At 40.8% G+C, this 22,906-nt stretch overlaps 1 pseudogene; it reads left to right on the top strand.

The window, feature by feature from the left end:
• Positions 1 to 290: 290 nt before the first annotated feature.
• Positions 291 to 12,106, top strand: LOC148011633 (tubulin beta-1 chain pseudogene; annotated as a pseudogene).
• The last annotated feature ends 10,800 nt before the right edge of the window (positions 12,107 to 22,906 follow it).

Here is a 22,906-nt window from a genome sequence, read left to right as displayed (position 1 = left end):
GGTATTTGATGAGATGAGCTATTGGTATATGCTAAGAAAAACATTATTGCAAATGATGTAAAATAAAAGGAAATAGTAGAAAATGTGGGTCCACAGTCATAGATATTGAGTGGACTAAAAGAGTCATTTTCTAGGTCTATTGGGAGAGCATGGAGTGATAGGTTACATGCAAAGAGCACTTCTATGAGTATAGAACATGTGTCATGAAGTGGTTGAGCCACTTGGTATCCTAGATGTTTCTGCACTCTATTTTTTATATAGATAGTGCATTTGATGGCTTAGATTAGAGCATGGATGATGAGTTTGAGATTCCAATTTTTTGTACACCTAGTGTGAGGGAAGCCAAGGCTAATGTAAAGGGATCACAAAGTACTTTGCAAGTGCACAAGTCAACTAGAGTAAGGTATCCTATGTAGGGGTTGGTATATGCTGGTTATTGTTGCTCACCATTATGCATATATGGTAAATGTTATAAAATCAGTTGAGTCCACTTTTTTAAAAGAAAGTTATTAGTCATCCATATTGGAGGAAGTCATGGATAAAGAAATGGATATGCTAGATATAAATTAAACCTAGTATTTGGTGCTATTGCCCAAGGAAAAGAAAACTATAGGTTGCAAGTGGATTTATAAGGTAAAACATGATGTAGATGGAAGTGTGAGTAGGTATAAAGGAAGATTAGTTAGGCATATTTCTGGGATTGATCATGATGAGACATTTGCTCTAATGGCAAAGATAGCAACTACTAGAGGTGTCATTGTAATAGTTACAACAAAAGGTTGGGTCTTGCATCAAATAGATATAAAGAATGCATTCTTACATAGTGAGTTGTAAGAAAAAGTGCATGTCAAGTAGCCACAAGGTTATAAGAGCATAGTTTACCTCGATTATGTGTGTAAGCTACACAAAGACCTATATAAATTGAAATAGGTAATGAGAGCATGCCATGACAAGATAGTACAATATATTCTCTCTATTGATTTTCGTTTTGAAAATGCAAGATTGCTCGCTTTATGGGCAACAAAGTGATAGGGGTATTATTGTGATTACCTTGTGTGTGGATGATTTGATTGTTGGGGATAACAATGTGTAAGACATGGAGCATGTGAAGTGTCTTCTCAAGCAAAAATTTGACATTAAAGATTTGGAAGAGCTAAAGTACTTTCTTGTGATTAGGACATTTAAGGAGATATGGCTCTCACAAAGCAATACATTTTGTATATAGTGACAAAGTATGGTATGGGTAATCGTAAGCCAATATCTACCATTAGATCAAAACATGAAGCTAAGTAATGATGTGGGTGAGATATTAGAGGATTCCACAATGTATAGCAAGATGGTGGGTTTGATCTTTACTATTATCACTAGACCAAATTGTAACTACACAATTGGTTTGAAGAGTTAATTTATGATGATGCCTCATAAGCCTCAATTGGATGGTGTGAGATGTACCTTGCAATACCTTAAGGCCACATGGGATTATGTATCTTTCATGAGACTGGTTTGGTGGTGTAATTATTTGATTATACTGATGCAGACTGGGCAGCCAATAATGTGTTTAACAAGAAGTCCAATGGTGGCTATGTTTTCCTTTGGAAGTAGAGTTGTGACTTGGAGAAGTAAAAAATAGGCCACTATTGCACTATTGAGTATAAAGGCAAAGTACAAAGATGTTGCTATGGTAGCATGTGAGGTAGCTTGTCTATGAAAGTTACTTGATGATTTGGGGATACATGTAGACAAAAGAGTTGTTATTTGTTGTGACAACATAAGCAGCATCATACAATTGGCGAGGAGCCCAATGTTTCATACAAGCACAAAACACATTGAGGTTTATTACTATTTTATCAGAGATGAGTCTTGATAGGTAACATTGACCTCATATATGTGAGCACAAAGAAGTAAGTCGCACATATTTTCATCAATACCCTAGGAGCAGAAAAGTGAAAGGTGGAGTGGAAGTTGAAGCATGAGAGGAAGTAAGAGCTATGGAAGTTCGAGCAAAGAAGAGAAAGAGATTAGTGTGTGGAAACTCCAACAGTCGCAATGTGTGACCTACCTTCCCTTATTCTATTGCCATAGAAAGAATAAAGAATAAAGTGACAATGAACGAAATTTGCCACCTACACTGTATAGGTGTGTAAGTACAATATACAACTAAATATAGGGGGCTAGGCATGTGCAGCCTTTAATCCCAAAAAACCTTCTACTTAAAGGTAAATGTATCTGAGTGTGGAGAAAATAAGAAAAAGGTGATAAAGTACAAAGTGAATATAGAAGTACAAGAGGATGAGGAATAGATGTCATCTTATTCTATGCCGATTATCTTCTTGAGGGAGGCATAATGTTCCATTGGAATACTGTTACCGAACACATATGTAGGATTCATATCCATAGAGTGTTGGGGGCAAAGGCACCTCCGCCTAGCTGCCCATGTATTACTACACTAATAGTATCTGCCACTGCATAATACAGGTGGCAGGCACCCGTCACTATCACTTTATTCTTTATTATTTTAGTGATAGTTTGAATAAAGGAAGGCCCAGTCAGACATTGTGACTGTTGGAGTTTCCATTTGGTCTCTCTCTCTCTCTCTTTCTTGCTCTTACTCTCCCATCATAGCTCTTCCAAGCAAGCTTCGATCCTTGTCACCTTTCAATTGGTATCAGAGTATGGATTCATGACTACTCGAGCTTGGTTCGTGGCATCTTCATCTTCCTATTGAATCCCTACATTCATTGGGTCTCCTTTCATGTAGCCATAGCTGACTCTCCTGAGCTCTCGTTACTCCTTGGCTTCTTGGGCACCTACCCAACCCCTTTGGGCACCCTTAGGGCATTCCAAAAAAGGTATTCATTCACTTGCTTCAGGGTTTCATTAAATTTTATAGGTACAATAGGGTTTGCAAGATTAGGGGTAGCCATAGCTCCCACCATCAGAGCTTATTCAAATCATATCCTACCTGAAGCCTTTGTAGGCTACCTTGGGATTGAATTAGGCCTTCATTGGCTCAAGGTTGAGCCCTCTTCCACCTAGTATAGCCTCAGCAAGAGCAATAGAATCCATCAGCAAATCAACATGATTTGTGCCTATTGCTTGTAGCCCCTAGACAACTCCTCTGCTCTTGCTGATGATCATGCTTGGACACTTGGGCATTGTGGCACTACTTGGATTGATCCTTGCCATGCTTTGAGCCTCGTGGAGGCTTTGGGGCAATGATATTCAACTCCAGTTTGACTGTGTATACAACAACCTACTGTTTATGTCTGTCACAAACCTTTACATGAAGATTGGAGCTCGTTCACACTTCACTTGATGCCTGTATGCTAGGCCATTGATGCCTATTGGTTGGTGGATGTAATGCTAGTGCTTTGCCATGCATTTGGCCTAATCTAAGGGTTGCAAATACTCAGTTCTAAGCAGTAAGTCACTGATGTACAATAGTGGGCTAAAGTCTATTACTTCATGTTTGTTTATGCCTCTTGGAATCAGGACATGCTTTGGAGATGTAGTGATCATCAAGGATCGACTTTGAGCTTGATATTGCTTTAGATCATTGGTTGAGCTTGAGCTCACTTGGCATAGCATTTGGATCTCCATCTTTGATGTACTTATGGCATGTACTTTACTTATGCCTGACCGGTCTTGACATGCCTGACCTATGCTGCTACTACATGCCCGTTACATTGTCTGGAGTTGGATGCTACTAAGCCTTGCTTTGGCTTGGCATTTGATTGACATTTGATTGCCCGAAGCTTACTTTGGCTATTTCTCGGCTTGCCAGAGTTACAGTTTGGATGTACTTGATGTCTATGGATTTTATGTACAGATGCTACACCTTCTATGTGCTCATGAGGTCTTATTGATGCTTGATCTTGGATCTTCTGGCACTAGTGCTATCATAGGCCCTTGTTGAGCTTCTTTGCTTGATATTTACAACTTTTGTTCCAGTGGGAGCATCTTGATACGCTTGATAGACATTGAGCAGGCAGTTTACACTACTTAAGCATTCGAATACTTGAGACTGGGATCTTCACTTGGATGTTGCATGGTTGATATGCCGTGGTCCTCATAGATGTACTTGGGCTGATTTGGGCTTTGCACTCCCTGAGCATACACCTCTTTGTGTTAGGTCTTGCCAATGTTGTATGCACTTTGCCCTATTACACAAGGGGTGTGCCGGCTTACTGATGGATTCATTTGATATGCTTGGGTATTTGCTCGATGTCTATATGATTGTCAAATGCTGATTTATGCCTGCTTGATGTCGGTTATGGTTTGACAGTTAGTGGTTGACTTGGTGCATTCATTTTGCCTATAGTTTGCTCTCATTGTACCTGGCTATAATTTATTACAGCAGGCAGTTCTACATGGACTGAAGTGGAATTTTCATACTGAATCATCCTGATTTTATGTACTTTCGATGGTACTTGGTGGATAGCATCATTAGCTTTAAGTCCTGTTCATTTTATCTTGTTTTTGTGGTATTTTGGCTGTTTACAATAGAAAACAACAAGCAATTTTGAAATGTTTGTGCTGTCTTGCACAGTCCCCATGCACAGTCTGTCATGTATCATCCTGTAATAACCAAGGAAAATCATTCACATAAGTGGATGGTTGCCAATAAGATTCTTCTAAGGTAGACTCTTCCACTTAATGAGGTACTCAGTAAGAGTACGATTTTTGAGCACTTTTTCTCTCTTTCCAATAATGCTTTCAGGTTCATATATGACAAGTCCTGCTTCATCCATTGGTGGCAACTCTTCCAATACCTGCACATCAGGTCCAACATACTTCTTAAGCTGTGAAACATGAAATACATCATGTATTCTAGTGGAGGAAGGTAGTTGGAGCTTATAAGCAATCTCTCCGGCTTTCTCCACTATCAAATACAGTCCATAAAATCTGTGAGCAAGCTTAGTGTTCCCACCCTTCAATGAAGCATACTATGTCTTGGGTACTTTAAGAAACACCCAATCTCCAACTTTGAAATCCAAATGTCTTCTCTTCTCATTGGCATAAGCTTTCATTACTTCTTGTGCTTTCCTTATACTGTCCTTGCATTGTCTCATGAGCATCTCCATCCTTTCCAACTCTTCCTTTGTTTGGGGGTTAATATCTTCATGAAACAAAACTGATGGAATTTGAACTTTGTACCCATAAAGTGCTTCAAATGGGGACATACCTATGTTCATGTGATACGTGTTGTTATAGCAAAATTCAGCAAGGCGGATCCAACGATCCCATAAAGCTTGTGTGTCATGACAATAATGCTTAAGGTACACTTCCACGAAGTGATTGACTCTCTCCATTTGCCCATCGGTTTGGGGGTGATAGGCTATACTAGAAGTGAGAAAAGTATCCATAGAAGAGAATAGAATTTTTCAAAAGTTGCTCATGAATTTTGTATCTCTATCTGATACTATTCTCATTGGCATACCATGCAGCTTGAACACACCTTCCATAAATTGCTCAGTCACTTGCCTTGCTGAATATTGTATTTTGGTTGGAATAAAGTGGGCTGATTTAGTCAATCTATCAACAACCACATAGATACTATTCCATCCATGACTAGTAGTAGGTAATCCCGTTATAAAGTCCACGGAAATGTCGATCCATTTGCCCGTAGGAATAGGTAAAGGCTGAAGGAGTCCAGCTGGTAATAAGGTGGAATCCTTATTTTGTTGGCACTCTAAACACTTAGATACATGCTCCTTGACGTCCTTCCATAAACCCTTCCGATAAAAACTTTTATGGATATTGTCAAAGGTCTTGAAAAGACCCAAATGACCAGCCATTGGTGATGAGTGCATCTCATGGAGCACTTTCAGGTTGAATTTACTGTTAGGAAGCAAGTACACTTTACCCTTAAACCATAAGAGTCTATTATGCACTTTGAAATTTGGAAATTATTCATCATGTCCTTACTGTAATTTTTGTGAAATTTGGATAGCATGCTCATCCAGCACATATTCTTCTTGGATGTCGTTTATCCAATCCTTATAAATTGTAGACATTGTAGATAAACTGCATGCCCACATTCTAGATAATGCATCAGCCACAACGTTATCTTTTCCAACCATGTATGCTATTTCAAAATCATATGACTGCAAGGTAGCCAACCATCTCTTTTGCTTGGGAGAAAGGTTGGGCTATGAAAGAAAATACCTCAACACCCTATGATCACTTTTGACTTTAAAATGTGTTCCATAGAGATAATGATGCCATTTCTTGATTGCATGTAGAATAGCAAGCATCTCTTGCTCGTACACATGCATCTCTCTCTCTTTATCATCGAATTTATTGCTGTCAAATGCAATGATACCATGCTTCTGAACCAAAACAGCCTCTAAACCTCTACCATTAGCATGTGCATAGATGGTAAAAGTATTGGAAAAATCAGGGCAAACTAGTATTAGTGCTGAAATAAGCAATTGCTTTAGCTCATTAAAGCTCTTGTCTGCAATTTCGTCCCAAAAGAAGGCCTCTTTTTTCAGCTGATCGGTAAGAGGAGCTGCAACATGAGCATAATTCTTCATAAACCTACAGTAAAAAGATGATAACCCAAGAAATCCTCTTAAAGAAGTGGCATTAGTTGGAGTAGGCCATTCTTTGATGCATTGCACCTTCTTAGGATCCACTTTGATTCCATCTTCTCCCATTATATGACCCAAGTATTCAACTTCCTTTGTCATGAATGAACACTTAGTTGCCTTGGCAAATAGTTTGTGCTTCCTCAATATATCGAAGACCCCTTTTACATGATGTAAATGGTTCTCTTTGTTCTTGCTATAGATCAAAATATCATGAAAGAACACCAAAACTGTTTGAAATAGCAAAGGCTGAAGTATCTTATTCATAAGAGATTGGAATGTGGCTGGAGCATTGAATAAACCAAAAGGCATAACCATGAATTGATAGAGGCCTCTTTTCGTCCTAAAGGCTGTTTTAAACTCATCCCCTTCCTTCATATATATTTGATGATACCCTGATCTCAAGTCAATCTTGGAAAACACCTTAGCATCCTTCAATTCATCTAGGAGGTAATCTATTCTAGGTATTGGATACCTATTCTTGATAGTAGCCTTGTTAAGATCGTGGTAGTCGATATACATGCGAAAAGAGCCATCTTTCTTCTTTACAAGGACTAGAGAGGCAAAAGGCGATTGGCTTACCTTGATGAGACCCATTTCTAATAGCTCTTTCACTTGGCATTCTACCTCTTTCCTTTCCACTTTGGAGAGGCAATATAGTGGTTTGTTAATAGGCTTGGTGTTGGGAAGCAAGTCTATAGGATGATCCACTTCTCTTATGGGAGGAAGGGAAGTAGGTGGTTGAAAAATATCATCATAATCCTTCAACAACTTACAAAGACATGGATCTATGTCATTGGTAGGAGGAGAGGGATGATCCTCATCAAAGAAGAATAGTGAACATGCATGCCTTTGCATTTATCTCTTTTTTGGGGCTGATCACCTCCATTTTCTTCTTGTCAACACCATGCAGAGTTGCTTGATGTCCACACCATTGAAATTCCATTTTCAGCTTGTTAAGATCCATAGTAAATCTGCCCAAAGATTTTAGCTAATTGCAGCCAAGTATAATGTCAATGGGACCCATTTCTAATGCGATCAAACTCACTGATGTAGTACACAATGGAGATAGAGTAATAGGAACATTTGGGCAGCATTGATTGCTATTTTCAAAGTCTCCATTTTCCACTTGGATTTTGAGGAAAGAAGGCATATAATGTACTCAATTTCAGCCCATTGAGTGATTTAGAATTGATGAAGCTATGTGTGTTGCCCATATCAATGAGTATGTGAGCGGTCCTTCCCTTGATTTTGGCCTTTAGGCGTAGGGTATTGTCCCCTCTTGAAGCACTCCATGCATCATTTGATATGGAACATAACGAAGGATGTAAATTAGTCCAAGAATCATCCATGTAATGACCACTCGAATCAAAAGGAAAGCCATCCATTGGGTCATAAAACTCATCATGGATACTCTCTTCATTTTCATGCATCTCTTCTTGAGTAGTAGAGCCTTCAAGCTATGCAAGACTCCCCTATCACCTTCATAAATCATGCTAACCTTCAAATTCTTAGCCTTGCACTTGGACTTATGGTCGGGTGACCATTTCTCCCCGCACTTGAAGCATAGTCCTTTGGCATACATTTCTTTGAGCTTGTCATTAGACACATGCTTACCTTGGATAGGGGCTAAAATTTTGGCACTTATATCAGTCATTTTTCCATCAAACTTATTTTCAGCATTAGAACTGAAATTGTTGCCCTACTTTGGTCCATAAACAGTGGGGAAAGTTGGTATCTTGCTGTAGGTATTGCTGTGAACATTTATTGGCTTTCCACCATGCTAAAAATTAGTCCTTACATGCCCATAATGGCCTGATGTCTTTGGGGACTGTGTAGGCTGAAATAAATGCCTTGTTTTTGGCTGGAAACCCTTGTATTTCTGTCCATAATGCTCAGCCAATTGAATGGCAACTTGCAAAGATGTAGGCTTCATGGCTCCAACTTCGAATGATAATGTAGACTCCAAACCAAATATATACTTGTTCAATTTGGCACTATCGGAGACTCCATGAACATACATTGAGAGGTTTAAAAACTGATTTGAATACTCTCTAACCAAGAGACTACATTGCTTAAGGGCGTACCATTTCTTTTCCAAGCGCTCTTTTTCAATGGGAGAGACGAAAACTTCAATCATAGCATTCTTTAGTGCTTCCCAAGATAAGAAGTCATGCCTGATTCTTGTCATATATCTCCGCCAAGTATGTGCATAGCCTTCTAAATGAAGGGCTACAAACTTCACTTTGGCATTTTCGGGCCTTGGATAAAGGGAAAAGTACATCTCCAATTTGTCAAACCACTCCTCCAACTCTGTGGGTGAAGGATATTCTCCTTTGAAATTTGAAATGACAATTTTTTCTTTATACTCTCTCTCATATTGAGGTGGTTGCCCATTGTAGTGCTGCTATCCATTATGGTGTTGCTATCCAAAAGAGTTACCAATTGAACCTTGCCTAGGGAATTCATTATTCCAAGTTCCTCATGCATATGGGGTTTGTTGTCCATACTGCATACCATAACCTTGTGGTTGGAAATAATGTCCTTAAGGCTGAAAATGAGTGTTGCCCATATTGGAAGGTTGTCCCATGGTACCCTTGATGTTGTCCATGCATAGGAATATTAAATGGTGGTTGTTGCCCACTGTTTTGTTGAGGCCAACCATGATTGGATAAGGGACTTGGTCTATTAGGTTGAACTTGAGTATGAGAATTGTGTTGTTGCTGTCCAAATGAGTTTGAGGCTGAATTCACATGCCCTTGTTCATGCCCAAAAATATTTGGTTGAGGATATAATTGTTTATAAAATGGATTGCAACTGTGGATGTCCTTTTCATGCCTAAAGCTTGCTTGAACCCTATCATGTGGATCTTGCCCATGTGGCTGAGAATAGGCCTTGGATTGATGGGGCTGAGGCTAAAATGAAGTGAGCTGAATAAAATCTTTAACCTTTGATGATTCCCCAATCTCAAATTGTCCTGCCACCTTTGGAGTAGAGGGTTTGGGTTGCTCTTCAGAGCCAAAGGAGGATTTGGAACATTAGGACCAGCTGCTGTAGGCAACATCTTTTCACTAAAGATAGCCACTAACTTGTCAATACCCATCCTCATACCATCAAGGCCTGATTTCATGTCTTTAATATCATTTGAGAGTTGTTGTAGATTGTTAGAGATCATGGAAGCATGAGTGGAAGCATGGGACATCTCAACTCTATTCATGGAAGCATGGGACATCTCAACTCTATTCATTGGTTGATTGACAGGAGAATGAGTGGAGCTTATATCAACCTCTTTATTCTCATAATGCATGCGGTGTATAGCTTCTTGAGGGGTTTCATGTTTATGTTCATGTTGGTATTCTCTCAGCTCTTCATTGATGGTCTCCAAAATAGGATCCCTTTTCTTATTTCTTGCCATGAGTAACTTCTTATCCTGTATATACAACATCAGAAAAACTCAAATATCTTGAGTTCTAGTGCTCCAAATAACAAACTCTTTGGCTCCATTTGAAGCTTGAGAAGTCTCCTTTCTAACAAGCTATCAAGTGTTGAAAGTAGTTGAATACAGAAAATTCTGTAAATAGTTTACTGTACCTATCTGGAAATTCTTGCAACATCTGTCAATACTAAAAATAATCCCCAGTTAACAAATGCCAACAATAGCATTCATAATGCTCAGCATAACTCTGTCCACAATTGCCACTTGCATTGCATTATGTTGCCATACATTTGCTTTTGCATCATGTAATATCGTGCCAAAACCATGTTAAAGGTTGAATTCTTGTTCCCTTGAGTGGTACCTGCACTTGAACTTAAATTCATGGGATCCGAGACTTAAGGGTGTGCAAATTTCCCTCTCAAGCTGGTTTGTGCTCCCCATTTAGGATCCTTGTCAGTAGGGGAGGGTCACTTCTCTTTTTTCCTACCAACTCGCCCCCGACATCCACTTTTCCTTGTGGGTATATACATGGTAGTTCAATGCTAGGCTCTAAAAATCAGCATGAAATGCACGGAATGAAAGAATTTGATTTCCCTTTTATGATATGCAAGAACTCGAATGAAATGGACTGAACTTTAAATGGGGATAGGTAAGGGATAACCTCAGCAGTGACTCACTGCTTAACAATTCTTATTCCACTTACCATTGGGTAAAATTTCACTCATGACAATGAAACATATAGGCAAAAAATTCAATATCAAGGTTAGGTAAATGAAATGAGAATTTGAGGCACTTGAAAGCGATTATTTCAGTGAATGAGAGTGATTATGCAATGATCAATCACTAAGATAGCTCTATGGATTTCCCATGAAATGCATTTGATAGAATGGACAGGATTCTTTATCATTTTAATCCCTCTTTCATCAATTGGACTTAGCTCAACAAGAGGATTTAAAGAGAGATTAAAAGATGATTAGAGTACCTCTTAAGCTTTTAGGAGAAGAGTGTTGTTGTTGATGAAGGAATCTCCTACAAATAGGACTTGGCTTCAGCTATTAGAGCTTGACTTCAGCTTCTATTAATCCAAGAAATCCCCATTTAGCTTTCCAATGCTAATATCCAACTTCTCGATCAAAATTCTTCATGAGGAGTGCTCCCATGAATCATTGGACCCAAAATTTGATGAAGAAGGCTTCAATAGAGATGCCACTTGAGTTGAGGATGCTGATTACTCTTCATTGTATGAAGTAGGCTTCAAAATTTTGAAAGAGAATCCAATGTTGTCTGAGGCTTCTTGGTCAACTGAACTCTGACCTCCGCAAGCTTGCAGTAAACTTGATCCCTTTCCCTAGGCTCCACTTCTTCATGGTGGGATTTGCACCTCTCACTTCAAGAGGTTCACAACAGTATAGAGCTCTTACTGTCCCAATAGATGTGGGATGCCAAGAACATGATGTGTGCAGTTGATCCTTGTCATGGGTGTTACATGATTGCTTTTTGTAGAATGGATCTCAAACAATGTGAAGTCTAGTGTTTGTGACATTCCACCAAAAGGTTTGAAGATGGCTTCCACATTCATTGGCAATTCCACCTCAATACAAGAAATGTTCCCTAGAGTTTCAGAGCAGTTCAAAGACAGTGACTTGGAACATCTACGACACGAATTAAATTTATTGTAAATTTGTTCTGTCCAAAAGCAGCTTTCAGCTTCTCATCGCATAGCACTTCTTTCTTGTCCAGTTGATTCTGAAGGTTTTTCTGTTTGATGTAAATCCATAATCCCTTTACAGCATCGTTGCATGAGGCCTCAGACACTTGCCTCAGACACCCCTAGGATGCTATACATAGCAGAAGAGACATTGCAGATAGGGCTCGCTATTTTCCTTTTTGGGGCCATGTCACCTAAGGCAGCCTTAGAAAGGCTTTCTTGCATTGGTATACATGTGAAGGAATGGATGAGATGGAGTTCACTGAAGTTGAGAGTAACATGAATGATCTGGTATCTGAGTATCAGCAATACCAAGATGCTACTACTGAGGATGAGATAGATTATGAAGATGAGGAGCCAATGCCATGAGGAGAAGAAGATATGGAATAATGTGCTTTAGATTCTTCACCATGATGGGGGAGTATGTCAACAGGTGCAAAACGCACTGATACATGCTCATATACATCAGAGCCAAGAATTAGAAAAGGTAGTCATAAGACTACTCTATAAGAGGCTTATGAGGTCAAGAAGCAAGCTATGGTGTCCACTCGCATGATAGGAGTCAGGGAGAGAAGTTCAAATCAGTCTTGGCCATGGATTCATGAGGACAGCTTGAAAGGAGAGAGAGAAAACCCTTGTTTAGTAACTCCAACTTACCCTTCACTAAGTCCTGTAACCTTCAGTTTGTCCCACTTACTCCAATTTTTGGTCCAAAACTTGGTCACGACCTGCCAAATTGGTTGGAGCCTGCCATTTTGCACAGGGTATTGCCAAGAACCTCCATCTTTGAGCTCCATTTGTAGTAGATCTTCAAATGTAACCCCAGTTATGAAGAAACTAAGTCCTTTCACTCAAATCTAACTGTCGTTTCCACTCCCTAGTCTATGTAACTAGATCATGTACAAGAAAATGACTACTAACAAAAGGATCTAACTAGAGCTCTGATACCAATGTAATGAAGCATTCTACCAAGAAAAGAAATCTAACTATAGACTGAAACATACATAAAATAACAAGAGAAATATTGCACCAAGACATCTTGCCATGTATTAATGATGAGAGTTCCAAAAATACATGACAGCCATGGATGATGCTTCATCTAGCAAGAAGGAAGCTAACATCAAGAAAGTAAACAACAAAACTTAGTGAATGAGCCAAAAAAAATGTCTTCTCCTAGCCTCTTGCCTTCTTTATCCTAACCCCTCATTTCCAAAGTTAAGGGCACATTTACATAGGCAAGGGCTGAATTTACAAGGCTGGAAATTACTAGGTATGGAATTAGCATGACTCCAAAGTACAAAGAATATCAAAGTATTTTTCCTTCATGACACTTATGGACCTACGCATGAAGAAGAATATGACAATGTTTGCTCATTTGAACCAGTTCCATGCTATTCTCAAGAATTTGACTTTGCAGGGCATTACCTTCAATGATGAGGTTACTCCATTGTTTTTGCTTGGGACTCTGAGTGAGTCATGGGACGTATTCCGCACTGCCTTATGTGCTCCTGCTACTCTTTTGAACTTGCCTGATGTAGAGAGTACTCTTCTACAGGAAGAGATCAACTATAAGAACTTGGATGCCTCGTGTGTCACATGCTTTGACTATTAGAGGCAGAGATGCTAATGGAAAGAATGATCGTGGGTATGGACATGGTAGAAACTCACAGAAGTCTAGGTCTAAGTCATGCGGTAAGTCACCCAGCAAGTCTCGTGGGAGAAATACTAATGTGACATGTCACCATTGCGGAAAGAAGGGTCACATATGCCCATAGTGTCATGAGTTGCACAATGAGAAGTGCAAAGAGAAGGGAAAAGACAAAGTATAGAAAAGTCCTTTGATTGCAACGTTATGCTTGCGAAATCCAGTGTGACAGTCACTATCTCTGGTTCAATTCGCTTGTGTGATGACATGTCACTTGCTATTGTTGGCATTAGGGATGTACAGTTGTAGTTCTCTATTGGTAGTACTTTTATGTTACAGGATGTACGTCATGTACTAGCGCTTACACGTAGTCTTATGCCTGGTAGGGTAGCTTGATGATGATGGGTTTCATGTTTCATTTGGGGATTCTGCCTGGAAGATCACATGTGGCAGACTTGTGCTTGTTAGAGGTGCCAAGGCTGGCAGCCTCTATCCTCTTGTAGTTGATGGGTCCTTTATTGACTATGCCTCAGTGGGTTCCATCCCACATGTATCTCTTTGGCATGCCCGTTTGGGCCATATGACTTTGAAGGGGATGAAAATGCTTTTTGGTTTGTAGTACTTACCGCCCCTTGACTATTCATGTTTTGATTCATGTGAGTATTGTCTTTATAGTAGATAGACTAGGAATATACATAAGAAGTCTGGTAGAACACGCATGGGTGAGACCTTGGCATTGGTACATTGGGATGTCTATGGGCCCATGCCCTGTTAGTCTATGGGTGGTGCAAAGTATTTTGTGACATTTATTGATAATTTTTTGTATAAAGTTTGGGCTTATCCCAGATATCTTGGTTGTGTTTTAGAGATGGCTTGCATTAGTTGAGAGCCAGACTGGGCATAGGCTAAAATGCCTTTGGACTAACAATGGGGGAGAATATGTGTCACGTGCCTTTGAGTAGCTATGTGATGAGAGGGGTATTAAGCATCAATTGACCGCCCCTATACCCCACCCAAGAATGGTTTGGTTGAGTAGATGAATAGAACCATCCATGAGCGTGTACGCAGTAATGCTTAGCCATGCAGGCCTAACACAAAGCTTTTGGGATGAAGCAGTCCATATATTAACTGTGGATATCATAAATAGATCACCTTCCAGTGGTTTGGATTTCCAAGTTGCAAAGGAGATATGGACTGGGAAACCTCCGTCTTATGCGTATCTACATGTCTTTGGATGTGAGGCATTTTGCCATGTGCCCAAGGACAAGCATACTAAGCTAGATCCTAAGAGTGTCAAATATATTTTCCTTCGCTATGGAGATATAGGCGAGATGGGTTACCACCTCTGGGATTTGCAAGTGTGGAAAGTCATCCCGCAGCCATGATGTAGTCTTCCATGAAGACAAGATGCATAGGTAGGCTAAGAAGGTGGTCAAGATACGCAGGGTTATATTCTAGGAGGAGCCACATGCTCTAGTACAACCTACACAACCAGATGGTTAGCCTACAGCAACAATTGGTACACATGGCCAAGGTATTGGACAAGTAGTAGAGCCTGTCGTGAGATGGTCTACTAGAGATAGACGTCCACCTGATAGATTTGAGCCCTCGATGCATTATGTCTTGGTTACAAATATAGGAGAGCCTCTCACCTATGATGAGGCTATGTGCAGGGGTGGCAATCACTCCTGGGAGAAGACTATACAGTCTGAGATAGACTCCTTGCATAAGAATATGACTTGGGATTCGGTTTCCTTGCCTGCTGGCAAGAAGACTCTACCGTGCAAATGGGTGTACAAGCTAAAAAGTACCCCTGGACACCCAAGCCGTCTTATAAGGCAAGACTTGTCGCTAAGGGTTTTAAACATGAGCATGGAGTTGACTTTGATGAAGTCTTTTCTCCTATGGTCAAGATAACCACCCTATGCTTGGTTTTGGCCTTAGCCGTGTAGCTTGACTTTGACGTGTATCAGATGGATGTCAAGACTACATTCTTGCATGGGGATTTGCATGATGAGATTTACATGGTGCCTAAGGGCTTTGTAGAACTTGGCAGGAAGCACCTAGTGTGCAAGTTGAAGAAATGTCTTTATGGCTTGAAGTAGGCACCTAGGGAATGGTATCATAAGTTTGATGTCTTTATGTAGACATATGACTACATCAAGAGTGCTATGGATCCATGCCTTTACATGAAGAAGGCCTGTGATGGCTCATTGCTTATATTGGTACTTTATGTGGATGATATGCTGATAGCAGGGAAAGCTCATGATGAGCTGGATGCTCTTAAATCTTAGCTGAAGAAGAGCTTTGAGATGAAGGATTTGGAACAAACCTCTCACATTCTTGGTATGCGCATTAAGCGCGACAGGCATCAAGGACTACTCTACCTCTCACAGAGGGAGTACATTCATAAAGTCATTGAGTGTTTCTGCATGTAGGACATAAAGCCCATTGGTTGTCCATTACCTTCTTATGTGAAGGTCTCATAGGCTGATTGTCCATAGACAGATGAGTAGAGGACTGAGATGGCCAAGATTCCTTATGCATCAGCTGTGGGTAGTTTGATGTATGCCATGATAGCCACTCGACCAGATATTGCATTTGCAGTTAGTATTGTGGCATGTTATACGGCTACACCTGGCAAGAAGCATTGGGATGCCATGAGGTAATCGTGAGATATAGGAAGGTCACAATAGATATGTGTATTTGCTATGGCAGCCAAGATACATGAGCTATGGTGTACATAGACTCCGATTATGCAGGACATGCAGATAGTAGGAAGTCCACTTCTGGCTATGTATTCACCTATGCCGGAGGTGCTTTCTCTTGGATTTCTAGGGTTTAGAAATGTATGGCTCTCTCTACCATTGAGGCCGAGTATGTTGTAGCCACACTGAGGCTTGCAAGGAGGCCATATGGTTGGGCCGTTTGGTTCATGTCCTTGGGATTGATGCTATACCTATGCTGCATTCAGATTCTATGAGTGATATTCAGCTAGCCAAGAATCCAGTTTTCCATGTGAAGACGATGTTGAGATATAGAGCTCCACTCGTGATACGCTAGGGTGACCGTTGTGTATTTATGTCACCGACTTGTCAGTTGCAGACGCGGTTGGTACACCGCCCATGAATAATAGCTACATGATAGCTATCCTTATCTACTCTAGTTCGTGGCTCGGTTAGTATGCCACCTTAGTTAGTTGAGTTTGGTTTGAGACCCATATATAGGGTTCTTCTATTTCTTTGTACTTGAGTTCTTTTGGCTTACACAACTAAGAAGAGGAAAACTGTTTTCAGCCTCCACCCTTGTGTGTCTTCCCCCATTGTGCAAGCAAGAAAGCTTCAAGCGAGACTCCTTCCTTCTCTCCCACAATCTTGACATGGTATCAGAGCCTTGTTCGTGGTAAGGAGCTCAAGAAAGCAAGCCAAGCTCGCGGTGTTCTGGTAAGAGGAGCAGTGTTGCTTTCATTTTCTGTTTTGGGAGCAGATCTCTGCAGGTAGCACAGCCGGAAAGTGCAGGAGTGCATTGTCTCAGGTTGAGACGCCCTTCGCTGTGAAGCAAGAGGGCAGTATATGCTGCGGGCAAGGGCTTTAGCCCTTGGCGACCTTGTTTTTTTGATTTGAGGCCATTTCGGGGCCTGTTTTGGAGGCGGAAGTTTTCTGCACGCACTCAGGAAAAGGTCCAGTTTTATGCTGTGCAGCCACTGTTCTACAGGTTGGTGAAAAGTTACTGCAGAAATTGCATCGTATGCTTGTGCGCAAAGACATTGGGAGTTACAGAATCATCCTTGTTGCCTGTTGTTGCAAAATCGTCACTAGGAAGTGACTGTGTGGTCAAATACCACTTTCATTAGTTTTACAGATTTGCCTTTGTGAGGCTGAAGCTGTGTTCTTTGCAGTGACAGAATTTTTTGCAGTGTTCTGTAATGGCGTCTGATTCTCTCTCACAGATTGTCACTGAAAAGCTTGACAAGAACAACTTCCAAGCATGGAAGTTTAGAATGACAAATTTCCTTATGGGAAAAGGATATTGGGAATTTGTTGCAGGAAATGAAGAAGAACCAGTTTTTCCTGATGTTCCCAATCAACAGCAAATGCAGGCATTCAAAACATGGCATGAAAGAGCCAGGAAAGTTATGTATTGGCTGTCTATCAGTATTTCAGACTCTATGATTGTGCATATTCAGGATGCAAGTACGCCAAAGGAGGCATGGGATACTTTGTTAAAAATGTATAGCACAAATACGCAAGCCAGGAAAATGCAGCTCAAGTAAGAGTTGCATAATGTGCAAAGAGAAAGTATGAGCATCAACGACTACCACATGAAGGTGAAGAAGATTGCAGATGCACTTGCTTCCATTGGGTCGCCAGTGGAAGATGATGATTTAGTTTTCGTGACCTTGAATGGTCTAGGAAAGGATTATGCACAGTTTCGAACATCCATTTCCGTCCGTGAAAGATTTCCTGATTTTGAGGAGTTGATTGCTCTTCTAATTTCTGAGGAGCAGAGAAATGGTGGTGCATCTTCTTCAGGAGGAACTTCAAAAGAAGCTGTCTTCTACTCAAATGCTGGAAGAGGTAGAGGCAGAGGTAGAGGAGGCCGATTTGGAGGCCATGGCAGAAATCAGAATATGCAGCAAACTCAAGAAAACCAGTCCTATGGAGGAGAACGTGGTAACTCTAGAGGCAGGGGGAGCCAAAGAGGTCATGGTGGATGGCAAAGAGGCCAAAATGCAAACAGTAATGTTGAATGCTACTACTGTGGTAAAATGGGTCATATGGCTAAAGACTGCTATAAAAAGCAGAATGACATCATGAATGGAAAACTGCAACAAGGGAATTATGCATCTTCTAGTAGACAGGGTGATGACAGAAATGAACACTTGTTTATGGTGCAGCACATGAACAATTCTGTGACAAGTGCAGAAGAAAGCAACGATGTATGGTATGTTGACTCAGGTGCATCAAACCATATGACAGGTCATGCAGAATGGATGGAGGATGCAAGGAAAATGGAAAAACCAGGATTTGTGGAGATTGGTGATGATACTGCACATCCTATTGTGCAGATTGGAAAAATTCCTTTGTCTATGCAGGATGGGAAAAAGAAATACCTGTTCGATGTATTTCATGTCCCGAATATCACCAAGAATCTGGTTTCAGTTGGTCAAATGGTTGAGCAGGGCTTGCAGGTCAGATTTAATCCTCATGGATGCTTTGTTGAGGATATGAAAAATAAAGGTCGCTTGATAGCAAAAGGAAAGAAGAAGGGCATAATGTTTACATTGGATGCAGACATGTCTGAATTGAGTGCAGCAATGTTTGCACATGGGACCGGTGTAGTTGCAGATATTGATATCTGGCATAAACGCATTGGTCATGTTAATGTACAGCGACTTAAATCAATGCAGGCCCAAAATATTGTTGCAGGTTTGCCGAAATTCAAGGTTGCAGAAATGCATAAGGTATGTGAAGCCTGTCAGTTTGGAAAACAGGCAAGGAAACCATTTCTTAGACATGTTCAAGAGAGTAAGAAGCCATTGGAATTAATCCACTCTGATGTGTGGACAACTAAAGCTACATCTCTTGGAGGCTGTCATTATTTTGTCAGTTTTATTGATGACTATAGCAGAAAAGTTTGGGTGTATTTTATGAAAAAGAAAAGTGAAGTTTTTGGGCATTTCAAAACTCTTAAAGCTATGGTTGAAAAAGAAACAGGCTTGCAGATAAAATGCCTAAGGTCAGATGGAGGGGGAGAGTACCTCTCAAATGAGTTTGCAAGGTTCCTGCAGGAGCATGGCATAAAGCAGCAATATTCATGCAGTCATACCCCACAACAAAATGGAATTGCAGAAAGAAAAAATAGGCATATTGGAGAGGTATCTCGTGCCATGCTCAATGAAAAAGACTTGCGAGATTTTTATTGGGCTGAAGCAGTTGCTACAGCAGTCTACATAATGAACAAGACTCCCACTGCAGCAATACATGGAATGACTCCAGAGGAGAGGTATACTGGTAGGAAACCAGATATTTCTCATTTGAAAATTTTTGGTTGCATTGCCTATGTACATGTGCCAGATGAGTTGAGATCCAAGTTGGATCCAAAAGCTGAGAAGTGCATCTTTATTGGTTACTCTCTGCAGCAAAAAGGGTATAGATGCTATAACCCTTCTACTCGTAAGTTTACAGTGAGCAGAGATATTGTTTTTGATGAGATGAGTAGCTGGTATAAACCAGTAAATGTGATTGATGATGTAGATGCACAAAATGGTAATGCTGCACAAAATTCACAGCAGCAGTCACAAAATATTAGTGGACCTGGAGCGTCCTCTAGTAGTGGTTCACATTCTACGCCATGGACAGGCAGATTGAGATCAGGAGAATCTTTTCAAAGTAATGTAGATAGTGGTATGCAGGTATCACGAAAAGGAAAAGAGAAGGTTGATCAGCCCATGTTTGATGTGAATGCAGGTCATTCTTATGTGGATGGTGAATCCAGTGGCTCAGAACAGAGCATTGATGATGAGTTGGGTATTCCTTCTATTGTTACACCTGGAGTAAGGAAGACCAGGGATGTTTTGAGAGCACCTGGGAGTGAACCTACTTTGCGCAGTTCTACGAGAGCTAGGTATCCTGTGGATAGGCTGAAATATGATGGATTTACAGCCATTCACTATGCATATATGGTTAAAGTGATACAGGAGCCAGAACCCACTTATTTTGAGGAAGCCATGGGAAAAGAAAAATGGGAGAAAGCCATTGATGAATAAATGGATGCCTTGGAAGCAAATGCTACATGGGAATTGGTACCTTTGCCTAAAGGTAAAAATGCAATTGGCTGTAAGTGGGTTTATAAGGTGAAGCATAATGCAGATGGTTCTGTGAATAGATACAAGGCAAGATTAGTAGTCAAGGGGTATGCACAAACATATGGCATTGACTATGAAGAAACATTCAGTCCGGTTGCAAGGATGGCAACCGTAAGAGTAGTCATTGCTATGGCTGCATCAAAGGGATGGTCTTTACATCAAATGGATGTAAAGAATGCCTTCTTGCATGGTGATTTGCAAGAAGAGGTCTATATGGAGCAGCCACCAGGTTATGTGCATGCTGTTCATCCTGAGTTTGTTTGCAGGTTGAAGAAAGCCTTGTATGGCTTAAAGCAAGCACCTAGAGCATGGTCTGACAAGATAGGACAATATCTTGTCACTATTGGCTTTCAGATTTCCAAGGCAGATTTCTCACTTTATGTGAGAAAAACAGAGAAAGGTATTATGCTACTTGTCATTTATGTTGATGATTTGATTATGACAGGTGACAGTGATGAAGATATCCTTCATGTGAAAATGCTATTGAAGCAGAAGTTTGAGATGAAGGATTTGGGAGAGCTGCGTTATTTCTTGGGCATTGAGGTGATTAGATCACCAAGTGGGATACAGCTCTTGCAGAGGCAATATGGATTGGACATGCTGTCCAAATATGGGATGACAGGCTGTAAGCCTATTTCAGTTCCTTTGGAGCAGAATGTGAAGCTGAGCACAGATGCAGGTGAGCTTCTAGAAGACCCTACTATGTACAGACGCATAGTAGGAAGTTTGATTTATATGACTATTACCAGGCCAGATTTGAGCTATGTTGTTGGATTGGTAAGTCAGTTTATGCAGGCTCCAAGGAAACCACATTTGGATGCGGCTAGACGCATACTCAGGTATGTGAAGTCCACATTGCAGTATGGACTATTTTATGAGACTGGGGTTCAGATATAGTTGCATGGATACACTGATGCTGATTGGGCTGGTAGTATTTCTGATAGACGATCTACCAGTGGATATGTGTTCTCTTTTGGGAGTGCTGCAGTCACTTGGAGCAGCAAGAAACAGCCTACAGTTGCCTTGTCGAGCACAGAGGCTGAGTACAGGGGTGCAGCAATGGCTGCATGTGAGGTAGCTTGGTTGCATAAGCTACTTTATGATATGCATCAGTCTACAGATGGACCAGTTGTCATTTATTGTGACAACATGAGTAGTATACACTTGGCAAATAACCCAGTCTATCATGCTAGAACAAAGCACATTGAGGTGCATTATCACTATGTGCGAGAGAGGGTTTTACTAGGTCTTATTGATCTAGTTTATGTCAGCACAGAGGATCAGGTAGCTGACATATTCACGAAGGCATTGGGCGCAGAGAAGCTGCGCAAGTTCAGAGACCTGCTTGGTGTGCAGGAATTGGGATTGAGCTCGAGGGGGAGTGTTGAGATATCGAGCTCCACTCGTGATACGCCAGGGTGACCGTTGTGTATGTATGTCACCGACTTGTCAGTTGCAGACGCGGTTGGTACACCGCCTATGAATAATAGCTACATGATAGCTATCCTTATCTACTCTAGTTCGTGGCTCAGTTAGTATGCCACCTTAGTTAGTTGAGTTTGGTTTGAGACCCATATATAGGGTTCTTCTATTTCTTTGTGCTTGAGTTCTTTTGGCTTACACAACTAAGAAGAGGAAAACTGTTTTCAGCCTCCACCCTTGTGTGTCTTCCCCCATTGTGCAAGCAAGAAAGCTTCAAGCGAGACTCCTTCCTTCTCTCCCACAATCTTGACAGACGAAACACATTGAAGTAAGGTATCGTTTCATATGTGGGGTCATGGAGGACAGGTCTATTGACCTTGTCAGGATCTCCACTGATGAAAATCCTGCAGATCTGTTCACGAAAAGCCTCACTATTGAGCGATTTGCCTTTCTCAAGAGATTGATGGGCATTGAATGAGATGACGTTTTTCCTCATCCTATTGTATATGTGTACATTATACTGTGTTTTCTTTTTTCTTTCTTTTCACTCCTCCCTGGGGCAGATTCGCCTTTAAGTGGGAGGTTGTTGGGGGTAAAGGTGCCTCTGCCTAACCACTCATGTATTACTACACTGACATTACCCGCCACTGCACACTGCAGGTGGCGAGCGCCCGCCATCATCACTTTATTCTTTATTCTTTTAGTGAGAGTTTGAATAAAGAAAGGCTTGGTCACACATTGTGACTATTGGAGTTCCCATTTGGTCTCCCTCTCTTTCTTGCTCTTGCTCTCCCGCCATAGCTCTTCCAAGCCTTCTCACCTTTCATAGAGATCTTGACAAGCTAAATGGACTTGTTCTCTACCACTTCTCTGATGAACTGATAGTGCACCTTGATGTGCTTTGTCATTGCATGGAAGACTAGAGTATGGCCCATTTAATGGCACTCATCAAATCCAAATACAGTGTAGGAGTCATAGTCATACCAATATCTATGACTAGATGGCCTAACTATAGGGTCTCCTTACAATACTCAATGCTTACAATGTACTCAATATTTGTAGTAGAAAAGGCCATGCATTTTTGCACCTTGGGCATCTAAGAGATAGCACTTCTAGCAAAGGTAAAGACATAGAGAGGTGGATTTTCTACTGTCTACATGTTCTACATAATCCAAGTTAGTGTAACCCAATGACTCTTGTATCCTAGCTACCATGATAGTAAATGCACATATTT

This window comes from Lygodium microphyllum, chromosome 28 (assembly GCF_053477565.2).
Source record: "Lygodium microphyllum isolate KBCC chromosome 28, Lygodium_microphyllum_v1.1.10, whole genome shotgun sequence".
In the NCBI taxonomy this organism is placed as follows: domain Eukaryota; kingdom Viridiplantae; phylum Streptophyta; class Polypodiopsida; order Schizaeales; family Lygodiaceae; genus Lygodium; species Lygodium microphyllum.
The sequence above is the reverse complement of the archived record's forward strand: the minus strand, read 5'-3'. Positions and strand labels throughout refer to the sequence as shown.